Source organism: Desmodus rotundus, chromosome 1 (assembly GCF_022682495.2).
Source record: "Desmodus rotundus isolate HL8 chromosome 1, HLdesRot8A.1, whole genome shotgun sequence".
Classification (NCBI taxonomy): domain Eukaryota; kingdom Metazoa; phylum Chordata; class Mammalia; order Chiroptera; family Phyllostomidae; genus Desmodus; species Desmodus rotundus.
This window is the reverse complement of record NC_071387.1, coordinates 198865786-198879323: the sequence shown is the minus strand read 5'-3', so window position 1 is coordinate 198879323 and position 13538 is coordinate 198865786. Positions and strand designations below refer to the sequence as shown.

At 38.7% G+C, this 13538-nt stretch overlaps 1 long non-coding RNA gene across 4 annotated transcripts in view; it reads left to right on the top strand.

Moving 5' to 3' along the window:
• The window catches only part of LOC139440383 (uncharacterized), a 238925-nt gene that overhangs the window by 126450 nt on the left and 98937 nt on the right, over positions 1 to 13538 (top strand). For 2 of the 4 annotated variants that reach the window (XR_011650601.1, XR_011650603.1), the window contains one exon: positions 13037 to 13116. The exons of the other annotated variants lie outside the window; for them this stretch is intronic. This is a non-coding gene — a long non-coding RNA (uncharacterized lncRNA). The remainder of the gene's footprint in view (positions 1 to 13036; positions 13117 to 13538) is intronic. 4 annotated transcript variants of the gene reach the window in all.

Genomic DNA, 13538 nt, shown 5'->3' with positions numbered 1-13538 from the left:
GGCAGGTCATTTTAACAATAACCAAATGATGTTCCACTACAAATCACAAAGGCTCTTATTTTGATATTTTAATATATTCATATTAGACTCTTCTTAACACCAGAACATGGTCTTCCAATTATCTGTATGTCTATGGGCCCATAAATCCCATTAAGTTAAAAAGAAAGGTCTTCATAAAAGTATTGTGTCAAAAGTCTTTCTGTTGACAAAACTCTTTTTTTTCACACCCTTGAAAATCTGTTGTTGTAAGGATCAGAACTCTCTGAAGTCTGGTTAATTTGCAGAACATTAGCTTGCTTTCAAGAAAGCAAAGATTGCAGTGAGTTCAAAGTGAAATGTTTGGGCACAAGTGGATATAGCCGTTTCAAAAAAAAGGCTTTATTTTAAAATACTTCCTTTAAGGAACATTTGTCTAGACATGCCTTCCTTGCCTTGTGTGAAATTAATAGCTTAGAAAGAACTCTGTGAGTGGTTCCAAATGCAAACTTCAAAATTGTCAAATAACTTAATAAGGATGCATTTCATTCCTGGTTTACCAAATACGGTTTTGACAATGCTTCCAACAGTCAAGTCAAGATGGTTTCTATAATGGAGAATGCCACATTATTTAATTATAATGGCATCCTAAAGTAGAACTGTAAATCTTCTTTAAAACATTAATGACACAGACCACCTATTTAGTATTGGAAAACTAAGTTCATGCAAGTTCATGTGCCTCTGAGATCATTAATAGCATGGAAAAAATGGTTTCTAACACAGAAAAAGCCCTAAGTCAAAGAAAAAGACTGAGCCTCTATTACCAACAAGAACTCTTCACCTGGGCAGGAACTGGGCAAACTAGCACTGGTCTGTATGAACTGGGCTCTTGATAAAGAAAGTAGACTCCTCACTGAGATCTATATATACATTGTCTGTGTCTCAGGTACATTTATATATTTTATCTTCTTCAGTCCACAGAAACAACCTGTCACATAGGTATAATTACCTCTAAATTACTAATAAGAAAACTTTGATTCTAAAATATTCAGGGACTTGTGTCCAAGCTAGAATTTGAACCCAGGTCTTGTGACTCCATGGTGAGTATCCTTTCCACTAAATCACACTGTGCTGTGAATCTACCCAATTATCAGAGACAGAAAGGTTATTCACAGTTCCTTCATCAAAAACCTTCGTTAGGGACTGTCACAGACTTAAGTACTCCGCCCATATTTCTTGCAAAACCTCTGAAAGAAATGTTTACATTTTCTATGCCTGTTCCAGATCCTATGGCTGTGTAACAAAGCACCCCACAGTTCAGAGGCAGAAAACAACCATTTATTATGCTCATGGATTCTGCAGATCATGAATTTGGATCAGGCAGGGCAGGACAGAATGCTCTCTACCCATGGATTCTGGACATCAGCCAGAAGGCTGAGGGATGGAATCTTTGGAACTTTACCTTTTCACATGTCTGTGGTCGATGCTGACTGTGGGCTTAGACCTTGGCTGGGGCTGTTAGCCAGGCATCTCCACATGCCTGGGCTTCCTCATTATGTAGTACCTGAGTTCTCAGGGCAAGATAAGGAGTCAGAATCAGGTTGCTGTAACAATGTTTTGAACTTAGCCTTGGAAGTCACAGAGTGTCACTTCTGCTGCCTTCTACTCATTAGAAGTGAGTCACTAGGGCAAGCCTACATTTAAGGGAAGGAGAATTAGGCTCCCTTTTGTGGGAAGAGTGTTCGAGAACTTGTGCAGATGTCTTAAAATTACCACAGTGCCCTTCCCCCGGCTCAGGAGTACTTATGCTTGCCAGAGTTGGCCCTGATAAAGCCACTTCGACTGCCCGCAAGTCAAGCCACTTAGCTCCAAAGGCAGAAGTGCCTGGCAGTTGACCAGGGAAACCCTTTTTCACAGAATGGAATGTAACTCGCAATCTAATCTCGTGGGATTACAATGGAGCTACTCTCTATGGGACTTGGTTTAAAAGCATTCACTTGGTCTCTTTTCTTTCCTTGTTTTCCAGGAGAACTTCCTTAATAAATCTGAATACACAAATTTTCATCTCAGTCCTATGCTACAGAATTCAACCAATGATAGGGATGACCAGTACATCTGAAAAATGATCCTGACACATCAGGACAAATTCTTATGGTACCAGCTTTGCTGTTCCTGGTTTATTCTAAGAGGCAAAACCCCTTAGAATAAATTCTAATTTATTAAATTACAGATTTCTGACCACCCCAAAATATTTGGAAATACCTTATATCCTAAAGGTCTAAACCTCTTTTGATCGTTGGGAGATTCGAATGCCACTTTTATTAAGCCTTATTCTCTAGGTATTTGCTTCTTAAGGACATGTTGTCTTTGTAGCAGACCATCAGGTTTCTCTAACAAATTAATTGGGCATTTTCCCAGTAACCGTATTTACAAAAATTGTTTTTGCATCAAAGCTGAGAAAAAAATGTATTCACTAGAATTTTCTTTGAAAAAAGGCAGTGGGTGTGACAATTTGGATTACAGGTACCCTCACAGAAGGCAGAGATGTGGTCGTAGGTGAACCAGTACTGATAGAAGGGACCACATGCAGGAGGGAGAGACAGCAGTAGGAAGGGGGAGAGCATGGAAAAGAATGTGGGGAGAGACAAGAAGGGAAAGGAGGGTAGTCATGGAGGAAGTGGTAGGATGTTTTTCAGTGTGATTCTTTCACAATGATCCCAGAATTCTTCATTCAGTCCGCAGACCATAGTGGGTTTGATGTGTTGGGTTTCCTGCAGGAGCAGAAATGGAGAAAAGTTTTGTGTTAAGTCTGTGCAGGATGCTAAACCTAACTGGCCAGCATGGACTCTGGAATGAAAACAAAAGATCCACTAGATGTTTGTCAGATATTTGTAGAGGTCATTGGGAGGCCACTGGACATTCCAGGTTTTGAAATTGAGACTTTGACCCACTCTCTAAGGGTCAAGGCAGTCCCAAGTGGCATCTTGGTTACATTTGCTTTTTCCCAGTGAAGCCATGAGAGCAAAATGCCTCATCATCACTTGAACCTCCACAGCATGGCACAGAGGGGTCTGGCATGAGGGTGAACTTTCTAGTCTGCTTTACAAAGATGGTGAAGCCTCTCGGGACCCTTGTCTTCAAATTTTTTATTCCGTGAAAAAGTAGAGTAACTCACAGTTTCTACTTACAACAGTACTTGTGGTGCAATGAATGAGAAATTTTCAGAAACTAAATTTTCTAGAATCATTTCATTGCTAAATGACAAGGGTTGTAGTATAGATTGAGAATATTACCTATTTCTTTCACTTTCAGAAATATCTAGAAAGCAGATTCAATCGTGTTACTTTGACCATTTTTTAAATCAAATTTAATCTTTACTTCCCATGATTCCAAACAAACCCCTGGATGCTATAAACTCTGAACTACCAATACCTCCTACTTCTAAGAGCAAGGTAGGAGCAGTGAGGGACTGGAAGGCAGGTTCAGAGACATTCGTTTTAGTGATGCCAGGCCTGCCAATCAGGGTTCTAGAGAAGACAAATGATACACTCGAAAGGGTTAAATTGAATAAGTTTTTGAAGCAAGTTTTCAGACCAGCAAGGTATGATAAAAGACCAAGTCTGTCCCAGAAAAGAAAGACTAATATTTCCTAGAAGGTATAATTCATCAAACTGTTGATTAAAAATGGGACAACCGTAATAGCATAATCAATAAAATATATTAAAAAAGAAATAACTTTACAAAAAAATAAAGACATAGTGCTATTGCACACTTAATAGACAAAAAAAAGAATACAAATATGCTGATATTCTTCACTCTGTAACCACATCCACATATCAAATCCATATGTGGTATGAATTTTTTAATTATTATAATGGTTAATTATAATATGTTATAAGGTATGTCTGAAAAAAATTGAACAGCTCCACATTATATGTCATCAGGGAAATGCAAATTAAAATAAGAATGAGACACCACTACCTATTAGAAAAGCCAAAATTTGGAACACTGACAACACCAAACACTGCCAAGGATGTGGAGCAATGGGAATTCTCATACATTTCTGACGGGAATGCAAAATGATACATCCAATTTGGAAGACGGCTTGGAGTTTCTTATAAAACTGGAAATATTCTTACCATGCAATCAAGCAATTGCACTCCTTGATATTTACCCAAAGCAGTTGAAAACTGATGTCCACACGAAAACCTGCACATGGATGTTTATAGCAACTTTATCCCTAATCGCCAAAACTGGGAAACAACCAAGATGCCCTGCAGTAGGTGAATGGACAGATACGCTGTGCTACAGCCAGACCATGGGTATTATTCAGAGCTGAAAAGACAGGACCTATCAAACCATGAAAAGGCATGAAAAAACTTGAATGCATAGTGCTAAAGTGAAAGCCAATCTGAAAAGGCTACAGGCACTATGATCCCAAGTACATGACATTCCGGAAAAGGCAAAACTATAGAGACAGTAAGAAGAGCAGTGGTTGCCAGGGGCTGGGAGTGGGGGAGACGGACAGGCTGAGCACAGAGGGTTGTCAGGGCAGTGAAAATACTCCGCATGATATTATAATGATGAGTATTTGTCATTCATTATGCATTTGTCCAAATACATGGAATGTACACCACCAAGCGTGAACCCTAAGGTAAACTAGGTCAACTAGTAAACTAAGGTAAACTTGGGGTGATTATGATGTGTCCGATGTCTTGGTTAAAAAATAAATAAATGTACCAGTCCAGTGAGTAATACTGTGTGTTATATAGGAAATCTCTGGACCTCCCTTTCAATTTTATTGTAGATCTAAAATTTATAAAACAAACAAACCAAAAACGAAGTCTTAAAAACTTGAGAAAACCATCAATGAGCATGCCAGTGTAAGGTACAGATGGCCCACGCGTTTGATGTTTGAAGGATATGTGCCCTTAATCAAATGAAATCTTAGGCCTTATTTAACTGGGAGCTCAGGGTTCAGTCAGTATCCAGACTGCCAAGGACTAATGGCCTGCAAATTTCCATGCCTGTTTTTCTGTTCAGTAGTAATCTGGAATTTTAGTTGTTTATATTAATATTTTTAGAATATGAAATTTCACAAGTCAGAGAAGAAGGGAACTTAAAATCAATGAATGAAAGATGAGGTTCTCTATTCATTTGGGGTTTGTTCAGACCCTAAAGTCATCTGATAGATTTTGAAGACAAATTATATGCTATAGATTGTTAGAATCTTTAATACCTGGACTCAGGTTAAATCACTGGTACTTAGGATAAATACACCCACTTCTAATATCCACAGATATTTTCTTCAGACCCCAGGAATTTATATTCAATTTAATGGATTTCTGTTTGTCCAGACTTTTTGCCAGTCTCTTTTTCCATTTCTAATATTTCTTGTGCTACCTAAGAACATAGATTAGTAGTTTATTTAAGCAAATTCATTCAGACATGTCCTTTAAAACAAATAATCATACAGACCAAAGTGGGGGGAAAGGCAAAAGAGAAAAATACAGTTCCTTTAATTGCTTTCAAATCTAGTGCCTAAACTTCATTGGTTTTGTTGTCTGATACTCACTGTCCGATGCCGACTCCAGACACATAAACTAGTTATTGTTATGTACAGCACAACAGGGAGAGAGAAGTTATCATCAGCTCTTTTGATGACATACTACATAATGCAAAGTCTGCAGATGAAAAGAGGGGAGAAAGCAAATGGGGGTGATGTGAAGGAGAACAGTAAAGGAGATAGGATGTTAAAGAGAGTTGATCAAAACAGGAAATTGTTCTCAAAAAGAAGAGTCTTACAGAATTTCACTAACAACTTTAAGTGGGAAAAATATTTTTAGGGTTACTGGAGAGTACAAATAGAAATGTTTTCCCTCCCTTCTTGCTTTTTTATTTGAGATGCCTAAAATCTCACCATTACGAAATCAGTCACTGCATCTGTAAGTCTTAAGGTTTTCTAAAATTTCAGTGACAAATACGCTTGGGAGTCCAGATCCTCACATCCTACCAACTAGCGTTGGAATGGGGCTCTGCTTTCCTGCAATTCTAACGTACTTCAAAGTACCAGATATGAGACGTACAACTTGTAGCACATGTATCTGTGCCTGAAGTTGCAGAGCGTTTCCATTTATTCAATGGGAAAGTATGAATAAAACTATGCAGGAAAACATTACACGCTACCTGATCGGGAACATTATGAACTGCACAAAACAATTTTAAATCCTCTTGAATTGATGTTATTACCTTTTCTCCTGCCTCACGTTTTAGTAGGAATGTTTTCTCTAAACCAAGAGCCTTACAACTATGCTGATTCTTCCAAAATGCTCTCTTTCCTGATAACTTTCCATTACTGATTTCTACGTAAATCTTGCTGTAGTCAGAGACTATATTTTGTCTGATTTCAATCTTTAAAATTTGTTGGGATGTACACAAACACGAAATTATTATGTCATTCCATAGCGTGTCTATAAGTATGAAATACGTCAAGCTTGTTGATAATGTTGTTTATATCTTTATAAACTTACAGTAGTTCCCCCTGTCTGTGAGGTGTACATTCCCAGACCCAGGTGGATGGCTGAAATTGTGGATGGTACCAAACTCTCTCTCTATTTTTTGTGTTATGTAGTGAGGCATCGTTTCATAAGGTATCACCAACAAGCATATCTTCTGAGACACGCATTGTTAGATGATTTCGTCATTGTGCTAATGCTTAGGGGCCCTGATGAGCAAAGCAACACGACATTCAAGCAAGCACAAGAGAAAATGATGCAGTCAGGAGTTGCGATAAACACGAGAGGTAGGAGGCTGTTGCCAGAGTAACACAGCACACTGCTTTACGGCAAACGTTAAATAGAAAGAGTACTCTCTGAAATAGCAATAAAAGGATGGTATGGTAAATACACTACCAGTAACATACTTAGCATCATCATCAAGTATTATGTGCCTTCCATAATTGCGTGTGCTGTCCTTTTATACAACCGTACCGCAGTAGGTTTGTTTACGCCAACATCACCACAGACACATGAGCAATGCCTTGTGCCACAACCTTACGGCAGCTACCGTGTCACTAGTGATAAGAATTTTTCAGCCCCATATAATGTGGTGGAACCGCTGCTGTGTATGCGGTTCGTAGTCACTGAAACACGATTATGCAGTGGGTGACTGGACACACCTACATGATGAAGTTGAACTCTTCTGGTGCCCTTGCTTCTGTTCCTCCCCCTTCTCCATTGCCTTTGAGTTTCCCTTAGAACCCCTTTTTAGATAAGGTCTCTGCCTTGAAGCTCTTGCATCTGTAATCCACGGGAGACGTGTCAGGTGGATGTGTAGTAATCTGGAGGTGGGCGTGTAGGTCTAGTGCTGTGTAACAGCGGGATTAAATCTGTCTTTGTAGGCCTGAGTCCCTGGGCTGGAACCTTCACTGGTGTTTCTTAGCTCTTTCCCTTCTTATTTGTGACAAAAAGTCTAAAGGGTGCTGGAGCTGAGTAATTGCCCTTCCCCCAGGAGGGATCAGTAAGGCGCTCTTAGTCTGTTTTTCCATTATGAAAAATTTATTGAAAGCATACAAAAAAGTGTTAAGAATAATAAATCTCATACACTTATAATCATCAGCTTGCCTTATCTAGTCAGCTTGCCAAATTTAATTTGCTCTGTTATTTTTCCTCGTTTTTTTTTATTGATTATGCTATTACAGCAGGTAATTACCTATAAAGGAGTTCCCATAAGACTGTCAGCTGATTTCTCAAAAGAAACCTTGCAGGCTAGAAGGGACTGGCAAGAAGTATTCAGAATGATGAAAAGCAAGGACTTGTATTACTAAATGATAGCTAAATGATACTTTTTACTCTTTGCTGGATTACTCTATCCAGCAAAGCTATCATTTAGAATGGAAGGGCAGATAAAGTGCTTCCCAGATAAGGCCAAGTTAAAGGAGTTCATCATCACCAAGCCAATATTATATGAAATGTTAAAAGGACTTATCTAAGAAAAGAAGATCAAAACTGTGAACATTAAAATGGCAATAAATGCATAACTATCAACAATTGGATTTAAAAAACAAACTAAGCAAACAAGCAGAACAGAAACAGAATCATCGATATGGAGATCATTGGGACGGTGGCCGGTGGGGAGCGGGACCTAGGGGAATGGGATAAAAGGTGAGGGGATTAAGAAGTACAAATAGGCAGTTACAGAATAGGCAGGGGGATGTTAAGAGCAAGTATACAAAATGGAGAAGCCAAAGGACATGTATGCATGACCCATGGACACGAACAAAGGAGGAGGGATGGCTGGAGGCAGTGTGGGGGTGCGGGGTGGAGGGGGGCAAAGGGAGAAAGAAACTTTGAGAATGGGCCTTTGATATGGAGAATGCTCTGAGTGTGTTTTAAAGAATTACTGTTCACTTTCCCTTGCGGGAGAACTAGGGGCTTTTCACAATGGGAACTTGGTGGAGCTCCTGGAGGTAAAAGCCAAGAGAGAGTCAGTGTCCCTCAGACGGCGGCCCCCAGGACTCTCTCACTCATGCTAGTGCACACTCAGCATCGAGCAAGTCATCAAAATTACCATCTGAGCGTTGCTCCTAGCTCATAAACTCAGCGGTGTCTGCTCCAGGCAGCCTGAGCTCAGGGTGGTCCTGTTTGCCTGTCACTGCAGAATGTGGGGTGGCAGTTTGCCCTGTGACCTCATTCTCTAATGGGTCCAAGGAGAGTCATTGACTTGCAGTGTGTTCAACTTTTTTTTCTTGTTGTAAGACCAGGAGTGACAACTTCCAAACTCTGTTGGAGATGAAACCGGAAATTTTATTCTTTTTTTACCCTTTAAGTCAGATATTTTCAATATAATATATCCCAGTATTGATTATTTTGTATCAAGTTATTCTAGAATAATATACTAGTCTTACATTTGGAAAACTCAATTATTTCATTTTATCTTTGAAATTTCTTCTGTTCTGTCACTTCTGTATATTACCTGAAGATTACCAATTTATTCATATTATTGTTCTCTGTTGCCTATTCATCATAGCTTCTTTCACTTCCTCTTACTATTTTGTCTATTCTAGCTGCATTCTGTAATATTTTCTTCTTTTTAAAGATTTTATTTATTTATTTTTAGAGAGAGGGAAAGGAAGGGAGAAAGAGGGAGAGAAACATCAATGTGTGGTTGCCTCTCATGCGCCCCCTACTGGGGACCTGGCCTACAACCCAGGCATGTTCCCTGACTGGGCATCAAACCAGTGACCCTTTGATTCACAGGCTGGTGCTCAATCCACTGCGCCACACCAGCCAGGGCCCACATTCTGTAACATTTTCTAGAGCTTTTTATCAACTTGGTCTTTGCTATGTTCATTTATTAACTATTGTTTATAAATAATTGTTTCTGAAATAGTTTTATTTTGCCTAAATTTCATTCACTAGTCACATTTTAACCTTATTTTGTTATTTCACCATCGATTTCTTCTTTTGAAAATTGCATTTTTAATTTGACTTAATTCATAAAAATTTTTTAATTAGTATTATCTTCACCCAGAATGTATTATTATTATGGGTGCAAAATATGTTTATATTTTATTTGTTTTCTCATTATTTAATTTTATCTTGTTTTTCTGCATTGTTTCAGTATAGTTTCACCACCTTTTCCACTTCTCCATCTCTATTTCCAAATATCCAAGTGTTTTCTCTGTGCCAACCTTCTACTTTATCTGATCTTTAAATCTCCCTGAACCTTTGGCTGAATTCTGTTTGGATCTTTAGTTCCCTGGAGGAGGTCAGAGGTATGATGCGGGTGAGAGAAGAGAGGTGGAAGCATGCACTGATTGTATTCACAGATTTTTGTCTTTATTCTCTTCATTTGGAAGTTTGTTTAACATCTTGGAAATGTTAACATTTTTTACAGATTTTATTCTATTTGTGCAGCACCCCCAGATCCATGAAGGTGCTGGATTGTTTCCTTATTTTAGGATGATTCCACCACTTTAAATCCACGAAGTCTCTGGCTATATGAAAATAACCACTACTTAACTCACCATTCCCCAGCCATTTCTTCTGCTTCCCTCCCAATTGGAGTTATATTGGAAAAATAATCAAAATTTATAGATTCTTCCAACCATCAATGTGATGATGCTTTTTTAGCTACCATGGGACAGTGTCCAGTGATTTAATGAGTGGTATTGTCCTTTTTCATTTTGCCAAACTTTTATTTATTATGGACAATCAGTTCTGTATAATTCTTCCTGAGGTATTTTTCTCATTCCCCTACGCCAGAAAAAGCAAAGCTGTGATTCTGTTTAGTTCTTTCAGTTTCTCATTCACCTACCCTTCAGTCCTCTCCCCTGGGCTGTCATGAAGCTTTTAAGGATGTTGTCCAAACAGTGCCTTCCCCACAGTACCACTTCTACTTGTTCTCTCTCTCTTCTCCTCCCTCCCTCCCTCTCTCCTCCTCTCTCTCTGTTTGTGTGTGTTATATTTAGGAGGGGAAGGTGAAGAGTTGGGATATCTTACATTATTCTCAAAATTTTCATTATCCAAAGATACTTTTTATAATTTAAAATTCTTGATTGCATGATTTTTCTTGTTAGAGTACTATTTTTTTTTGTTTATTTTACTTATTTTCATTAGTAGTTTAGGTTTGGAGAAGAAAGCTTTTATAACCCTACACTTATGCTCTCATGCTTCCTCATAAGTCCTTTAGTCTAGTTCAATATCTGGTGGTGATAAAAAAAAAATTCAGTGTTTCTTGTGGGAGAACTGCCATGAAGATGAGCAGAGTGAATACACATCTTAACATAAGCTATACTCCAGTGTGGGAACTTGGGTAATTCAAAAAAAGCTGAGTAGTTCTTAGAGCTGACTGGCCTGGGTAAATCCCTCCATTGACCTGCCAACAGCAATCAAGGCTCAATTGCAAAAGGAGAATGAACTCAGCCCACACAGAGGGTGTACCTTGAATACCCAGCTTAGGTGATAGGGTAGGCTGTGCCACTGGACCATACAGGACACCTACTACATTAGACCACACTACCAAGGCACAGAGTCAAAGTAGCTCTAACTAATACATAGAAACAAATACAGAGAAGCTGGCAGAACGAGGAGACAAAGAAACATGGCTCAAATGAAAGAACAGATCAAAACTCCAGAAAAATGAGTAAACAAAATGGAAATAAGCAATATGTCAGATGGCAGAGTTCAAAACACTGGCTATAAGGATGCTCAGGGAACTTAGTGATGAATTTAGCAGCATGAAAAAAATCAAGTCAGAAATGAAGGATACACTAATTGAAATAAAGAACAATTTACAGGGAAACAACAGTACAGTGGCTGAAGCCAAGAATCAAATCAATGATTTGGAACATAAAGAAGAGAAAAACAACCAATTAGAACAACAACAAGAAGAAAGAATACAAAAAAAACAAGGATAGTGTAAGCAGCCTCTGGGACAACTTCAAGCAATCCAATATTTGTATCATATGTGTGCCAGAAGGAGAAGAGAAAGAGCAGGAACTTGGAAAGCTATGTGAAAAAAATAATGAAAGAGAAATTCCCTAACTTGGTGAAAGAGATAAAAATGCAAGTCCAGGAAACACAGAAAGTCCCAAACAAGATGTATACAAAGAGGCTCACTCCAAGTCACATTATAATTAAAATGCCAAAGTTGAAGATAAAGAGGGAATCTTAAAAGCAGCAATAGAAAAGAAGTTAGTTACCTATAGGGGAGTTCCCATAAGACTGTCAGCTGATTTCTCAAAAGAAACTTTGCAGGCTAGAAGGAACTGGCAAGAAGTATTCAAAGTCATGGGATAAAAGCAGGGACCTAGAGCCAAGGTAGCTCTACCCAGCAAAGCTATCATTAGAATGGAAGGGCAGATAAAGAGCTTCCCAGACAAGAAAAAACTAAACGAGCTCATCATCACCAAACCATTATTATATGAAATGTTAAAGGGACTTATTTAGGAAAAAGAAGATGATCAAAACTATGAACAATAAAATGGCAATAAATGCATACCTATCAACAATTGAATCTAAAAAACAAAGTAAGCAAACAAGAAGAACAGAGACAGAGTGATGGATATGGAGAGCATTGTGATGGTTGCCAAATGGGAGGCGGGTGTGGGGGAATGGATGAAGAGGTGGGGGGGATTCAGAACTACAAATAGGCAGTTACAGAATAGCCATGGGGATATAAAGTACAGTATAGGAAATGGAGTAGCCAGAGAACTTACACACATGACCCATGGCCATGAACAATGGTGTGGGGACTCCCTGAGGGAGTGGGGGATGCTTCGTGGAGGGGGACAAAGGGGGAAAATTGGGACAACTATAATAGCATAATCAATAAAATACAATTTTAAAAAAGAAAAAAGTAGCCGAGTAATTGAAATCCATAGATGTATTGAAGGTACTGACTGGATTATAGTCACTACTATCAACTAAATTTGCTAATGGTGTCATCAGCTAATGGTTGTGTTGGATTCATTATAAAGACACAATGTGAGGTATGGGGGTCAGATAGGGAGTAAAGGGAGAACTGTGTGATTCACACATCTGATAGGCTCCACTCCCCTGCCCATTCCCACCACCATGTCCAAATACATGAAAGCTGACCTGGGTCTCTGAAATGACAACTAACCCAGAAACACACTTCATCTTGGAGATGAGGAATCTTTAAAACAGACGTAGTGAGACTGACCAGGTGAAAGTATGAGGTAGGGGCAATTTGTTGTCTGAGCCTCTTAATGCTTCGCTTCCTGAGTCACAGGTTTCTCAAGACCCCCATAATCAACCTTCTACCTCATGGCAAAACTGCCCTCACATTCTTTTCTGACTCTGAGGAATAAATAACTAGGGAGGGACCTCACCCAGGGGATATTTGCATTTAATCAGGACTAAATCCTTAAGTAAAATAGCTTATAGAATGTAGAACTTTGGGTATCAGCATGTTTATAGGAAGAATTTCTTTTCACTTTGGGGCCTTTTGTGCTCCTGAAATCATACTACTTGCCCAATGCCTATTTTATTCTTCATACAAGGAAAACCCTCAACAGTAATTTCTTTCTTTTCAGGTTTTTCATTCTGCTAAAATTGGATAAAGCTTTCTCTGCTCATTCAGCAAATATCAACTTACAGATATTTCTTCAACAGAGTAAGGAGGAAAATGTCAAATATTTTTCAACAACTTTATTGTTTTTCTGGTTTCGATCTCCAGGTTATGTGCATTGTATACTTTGCTACTTTTTAGGATCTTATATATTAAAATCTTAAAAAATGAAGCTGGAAAGTATAGCCAGACACTTTGACTGGACGTTTGCCAGGACTAGCTATAATAGAACATACAGAAGTCTTCCATGGCTCAACAGCTATGAAGCCTTTCTCATGTCCCACAGGTCTTGAACTCTAACCTGTGACCCTGGCTCAGACTTCAGCAGTGCTATAATATATAGTTTGTTCTCAGGGTAAACTCTGATCCTAGGTGATTTCAGATAATCAACTGATAATATTCTTATGAAAGACATCTCTCTGGGTTCTCCCAATTTCCATAGAGGTATCTACAATCCCTTTAATTTG